Source organism: Panthera onca, chromosome A1, assembly GCF_046562875.1.
Source record: "Panthera onca isolate mPanOnc1 chromosome A1, mPanOnc1 haplotype 2, whole genome shotgun sequence".
NCBI lineage: Eukaryota > Metazoa > Chordata > Mammalia > Carnivora > Felidae > Panthera > Panthera onca.
Genome location: NC_138339.1, coordinates 234,029,891 through 234,036,158, shown reverse-complemented (window position 1 = coordinate 234,036,158; position 6,268 = coordinate 234,029,891). Strand labels below are relative to the sequence as shown.

At 49.8% G+C, this 6,268-nt stretch overlaps 1 pseudogene; it reads left to right on the top strand.

Annotated features, from left to right (window-relative positions):
* The first annotated feature begins 1,097 nt into the window (after positions 1 to 1,097).
* LOC132680601 (large ribosomal subunit protein uL30 pseudogene) lies at positions 1,098 to 5,874 on the top strand (annotated as a pseudogene).
* The last annotated feature ends 394 nt before the right edge of the window (positions 5,875 to 6,268 follow it).

The window sequence follows — 6,268 nt, the reverse complement described above, 5'->3', positions numbered from 1 at the left end:
AGGCTCTGTGCTGATGGCTCAGAGCCAGGCTCTGTGCTGATGGCTCAGAGCCTGGAGCCTGCTTCGGATTCTGTGTCTCCCTCTCTCTCTGCCCCTCCCCCGTTCATGCTCTGTCTTTCTCTGTCTCAAAAATAAATAAACATTAACAAAAAAAGTTTAAAAATGAAGATAATTAGATTCGCGTTTTATGGTGAGGGGGCAAACAACTCATTTTTACTCTGTGGAAACGCACAACCCACGTGAAACACCAAGACAGTTTCCAAATCATTTTGCCGCCTCTGCCTGTGAGCCGACTCTTTCCACGGCAGGCGCGTGACAGAACACCCCACACCTCTAGGTCGTCGGAAGCCAAAGGGATGGACGGGCTGCGTCCCCCTCGCTGAACTGGGGTCCGTGGGGTTTAGCCCTTTGCCTGGGACCTGCCCCTCCGCTGGTGCGTTTGCATCCCTCTGCCCAGCTCCGTGCCAGGATCCCGAGCCCTTGTCCAGTGTCCCAGGACATCCGCAGGGGACAGCCACCTCTCTCCCCTCCCCGCACCGGTGGCCGGCCTGAGCAGGTGGCCCCGCGGAGTTCCCTAACAGGTGTCTCTGTCCATGGTACTCACTGTGGCTGTGAGTGGAGCAGCCAAGTCTGTTAGGGGCCTCGGCAGAGAAGGGAAAAGCAGGAGGAGAGCTGAGACGCCCCAGATTTCAGAAGGACCATCGCGTCTCCTTCTGCCAGCTGTTCCCCTCCTGCACTATTTCTGCAGCCGGCGAGCCCCAAGGCACAGTGTGTGAAGTTCAAATCTGTTTCTGTGCTGTCAGACCAAGCCTGGGAAGCCGACGAGTGAGAGCACGCTCTGAGATGTGTGGTGCTTTACAAAAGCACCCAGTCAAGTGTACCCGGGGCCCCTGGCGTAGATGAAAGCCGATGTCAACCATTTGTGTGAACTGAGTCTCCGGCCGGAGACAGGAGAGCTGGGGTGTTAGGGACACCCGGCCAAAGCCCCACTCTCGGAAAAGTAGGGCCAGGAGTTGAATTCGGCGCCCCACTCAGCTGCAGCAAGGGCTCTCCATCCGGGCTGCCCAGGCCGGCCACAGGGGACCGGCAGGTCCCCGATGGGTGACTTCTCCCACCTGGTCAGGTGGGCTCCTGACGATCTCACACACACTTACTGGGAGGTGGCTGGGTTTGTGCCACATGAGCGGTGGGCAAGAGGAAGCTGCTCAGATGTGGGGCATGAGACACGTGCGGGCTTGCAGACCCCTTAGACACGTGATTTTCCTCTGTCCCAGCCACACTGAACTGAAGAACCCTTATTATTCTGTGGAGTCATCCTCCTCATCCCGCGAGCATGTTCGAGACACAGAGGATAATTCCCAGCTGCTGATGCGACAGCCGTAGATATTCTCTAAGCCCGGTTCTTTCTTGGGCAGGACTCGGGGACCTCCCCCTGAGTCAGCGGAGCCCTTCCCCTCCCCCCCAACAGAGAGGCCCCTCCTCCTTTTATTGTCACACGTCTGCAAGTGTAAGACCGGGGGCTCTTCCCTCTCAGTGTTAAAAGGGCCTCCTTGGCTTGGTTTAGAAGGAAGGACCCGGGTAGCCAGTTGGGTCTTTCACCACAGATAAGGAATAATGAATGTTATTCAGTGTGAAAATGACGGCAATTCTTCACCTGTCAGATTCAAAGGGTTTAAAAATAGCAGCGACCCTCAGGGTGTCATGGGGACAGCTGGGACCCTGAGAGCCATCGTCAGTCAGGCAGGGAGGTGGCAGGAGGGAGCCAGCCAGGCACAGCCGGAGAAGTGCTGGAGCGCCCTTGGGGTGGAAGGACTTTCTCCTTGGGGCCCTGACCTTGGAACAAGGCCTAGCTGCCTGACTTCCCTTTTAGAAGAGCATTGGCAGGCCCACCGTTACCCACTCTCGCGAGGAAGATAAACAGAAACAGCTTCTCCACACACAGCCCCGTGGAAGTGTCTGGGTTTCGGAGAGCATTCGGAGACCATTTGTAAAATGAAGGGCTGGAGGGAGGTTCTGGAAAGAACATGGGATCTGGAGTCAGATGACCCGGAATTGAATTAGATGGCACCAATAATTTTCCACACGGTCTAGGTGGTTAACCTGGCCTCTTGAAGTCTCAGCTTCCCTGTGTGCATTTGGGGGATGGGACTTCTCCCCTCACGGGGATTCAGTGAGACAATTCTACAGGAACCCCCTGTTTTCTTTACCGTTTCTCTACCTTCGACAACCACCAGCCCGTGAGAGCAGGGGCTGTTTCTCTTTATCACCACCGTTGCCCTGTGATTGGAACAGAACCCAGTGCCTGGTCATGGCTCACTGTGTATGGAGTAGCCAGTCTGATCTTCCCTAAGTAACTCTTGGTTTTATGAAAACAGGTACAGATTAAAAAAAAATTTTTAACGTCCGTTCAACCAATGCTCAGTCTCCTTACTGGTCGGCAACTGGAAAGACACACCCAAAATCTCTACTTTAGTGGAACCTCATAGTTGTTCCCTCTCACTGAGGACCCTGCTTCCCAACCCTGATCAGACACCTGGTCTACCCGACTGCAGCACACTTCCAGGGACCAGTGTTCCTCAATGGGCTGGTGCTCCCACCTTTGAATGTGCAGTTGAGGTGCCCAGGGAGCACTGCGGTGGCTTCCAGAAAGCCAGACCCCGACCGCCTGACCCTCAGACCTTCCCTGATGGGTCTGGCCCTTCTTCCTAGATCCCACTTCCAAAGAGGAAAAGAAGGTAATCGTCTGGTGGTGTGTAAATCACTCTGTTGACAACACATCTGGTTATTGGGACGATGAGGGCATTTAAAAATTCTCAAGAGAGCGTGTGTGGCTAGATCCCAAATCCTCAGCTCAGACTGAGACCCTTGGAGTGGAACCAAGAATGGTGACCATACAGGCCCTGACTCTGGTCCCCGAGGGGACCCAAAGACTACACCCAAAGACTTGCACCCAAAGACTACAGATAGGCTTCCAGCATCTCATTAGTTCTCGACCTCATTGCCTCCTCGCCAAGCCCTCTGAGGGGTCTGGAGTAAGTCTCAGAGGGGGCTTCCTGGAAGCATCTCCACCATCAGCTACCCAGCTGAGAGATGAAAAGCTCAAAGGGCTCCCGGTGCAGAGCCCGGGTAAGAAGTTCCCATTCTAAGAATTACAAGGTGGTTGGCTTTGGGGAGGAGGGCACGTGAGGAGGAAAGGTCTGTGCCTGGATTGAACGGACACTGGCAAGCCCGAGACAAAAACATCAACACCTCCAGATGGGGTTAGGAACTGTGGCTTCTACAAACTCAACCAAATTCGCACCTCTTGTGTCTCAGAGTCTTGTGTCATTAAGGTGCAGGGAGAGCAGATTATCTCTCCCCCTGCGGTGTACCAGCTATACCTACCCCCTGCTCACCCAAGTGGGGGGCTCAGATGGACTCATGCTCTTAACCTCCACTCGAGTTTTCAGCCTCACTCCAGCAGGCTGCTTATTTGTATCCAGGGCCAACGAGTTTTCAGGGAAAAGCAATTTTCTCCTGGGAGCTACACACGTTGACCTGTAACAGACGAGTAACACACCACAGTGTCTGGATTAAAAAATAAAACAGAGGGGGCTCCTGGGTGGCTCAGTCAGTTGAGCGGCCGACTTCGGCTCAGGTCACGATCTCACAGTTCGTGGGTTCGAGCCCCACGTTGGGCTCTGTGCTGACAGCTCGGAGCCCAGAGCCTGCTTCGGATTCTGTGTCTCCTTCTCTCTCTGCCCCTCCCCTGCTCGCACTCTGTCTCTCGCATTGTCTCAAAAATAAATAAACATTAAAAAAAATAAAAATAAAAAATAAAACAGAGAGTCACAGTTCCATCTTCAGTACTGTCCTGCCAGGGTGCCAGTGGTTCTTTATTACCAACCACTGAGGACAACCAGAGTCTGCCCATTATCTTTCTTTCTGGAAAAACTAGCACCGTTCAGACACAGATGGGAGCTAAAGAACAAAAACAGCTCCCCCCCCCAAAAAACTGATGGAGACGCTTAAAAGGCTGAAGATTTTCCATCAATCTTTCTCAGTTTCTTTTAAAAATCAAAGCACAATCTGTTTGCTTCAAAGGTGGCGTCTCCATAGCTTTCTCAATGTCATAATCTGAATGTAGATGAAAGGAAGATACTAGGTTTGTGCTCTGTCTCCTTCCTTCCTTGAGGTAATAGGTCACTAACGATAAACAGGTGTACTCAATGATTCTGTCAAAGGTAAGATGTTGAGACTTAACACTGTTAAAATGGCAATATTTCCCAAATTACTCTACCGATGCAAAATCCTAGCTGGCTTTTCTTGAAGAAATTGACAAACTGATCCTAGAAGTCATATGGGCCCAAAGAGCCAAAATAATCATGAAAAGAACAGCTGGTTGGGAGGACTGACATTTCCTGATTTCAAAACTTACTACAAAGCTGTTGCGATCAAGACAATGCTCTACTGGTATAAGGATAGACACATTAATAGACTAGAACTGAGAGTCCAGAAATAAGCCCTTACGTTTATGGCCAATGTGCTTTTGACAAAGATGACAAGATAATTCATTGGGGGAAAGAATAGTCTTTTTCACAATAATGCTGAAGCAACTTGGTATCCATATACAAAGGAATGACCTTGGACCCTTACCTCACACCATACACAAAGAATCAACTCAAAAAGAGATCATTAGAGGGGCACCTGGGTGGCTCAGTCAGTTAAGCGTCTGACTTTGGCTCAAGCCATGATCTCACAGCTCATGAGTTCAAGCCCTGCGTCGGGCTCTGTGCTGACAGCTTGGATTGTTTCAGATTCCTTCTCTCTCTCTCTCTCTCTCTCTCTCTGCTCCTCCCCTGCTTGTGCGCACTCTCTGTCTGTCTCTCTTTCTCTCTCAAATATAAATAAAAAAATTTTAAAAAAAAGAGATCATAGACCTAAATGTATGAGCTAGAACTATAAAACCCTTACAAGAAAGCACAAGAGTAAGACTTAATGACCTGGGTTTGGCAATGTTTTCCTAAATATGACACTAAAAGCACAAGAAACAAAAGAAGTAGGTACATTGGACCTCATCAAAACTAAAAGCACTTATAATTCAAACAATACCAACAAGAAAGTACAAAAAGGGAAAGACGGCAGAGCAAGAGTGAAGAAGCAAGATCCCTTTGGTTCTAGAAAATCTGAAAAAAGAAAAAAAAAAGGAAGGCTTACCAAGCCTTCAAAGCCACTCAAGCAAAGCAGACACTTTTGAAAAAGGAGGAGCAGAAGAAGGGAAAAAGGAAAGAGGTCAAGTTTAAGTGACTGGGATTGTTGCTACACAATTCCTGGCAGCAATAACGTGACAAGGCGCACCGAAGATGACTACTAAAAGTGAAGCTTCATGTCTTCGAAGTGCCAGATGAGCATCCTGTGGCCTTTGTTGTTGCATCCAGAGGGTTAATGGGGTGATTTTACTGGTGCGGAGGCTCATTGCAAGTCTTCCCCTTGAAGAAGATTTTCAGTGATGTCTTGTCAAAGTGATCCCCCAGACCATAAAAACGCTACAGATAGTGGAACCTTATGTGACCCGGGGATTTCCAAATCTGAAGTCTGTCTGAGAACTCATCTTGAAACGTAGATGGGCCAAGGTCAAGAATAAAAGCATCTCTCTGATAGATTACAGTGATCGGGGAGCATCTGGGAAAGTTTGGTGTTATTTGTTTAGAAAACCTCAGTCATGAGATTGCCTTTTCAGGGAATAGTTTCCAGGTAACCTCAGGCCTCTTGCACCCTGTCCATCTCTCAGTGGCCCATCATGCTATGGAGAACAGAGGGGGCTTCCTCAAGGGGATGGGCTCACCTGGCTCTCAAAGTGAACACATCAGTCAGCTCATTCGGCAGCTGAACTAGACCCCGATTTTCTGAAACAGTGAGTTGGAAGCATGCGTTTTTGCTTTGGGGAATTCTTATACAGTACCTTCAAAGAATATTGTTTTCTGCTATGTCTTCAGAAGCTGCAGGGAATGGGTCAGGGAAAAGATGATGATGTCCCTAGCATCTTCTTCCATTGGCTTCCCATCACAGCCCAGCTCCAAGGGAAAGTTCCAGTGTGTTTTCCATATTGGCTGCCACTGGCACCTCTGAAATCAGCAAAGGACTCCTGCCATAGAGAGGGGTCCTGCTTTGTCACATCTCCTATCCTGGGGTTTAATGTTGGTGGATGAATACCCAAACATGAATTCAAGACAGCAGTGGACCAAGCCCAGGGGTATACTTGGAAGCTGGGGGTTCCTAGGGCCTTGTT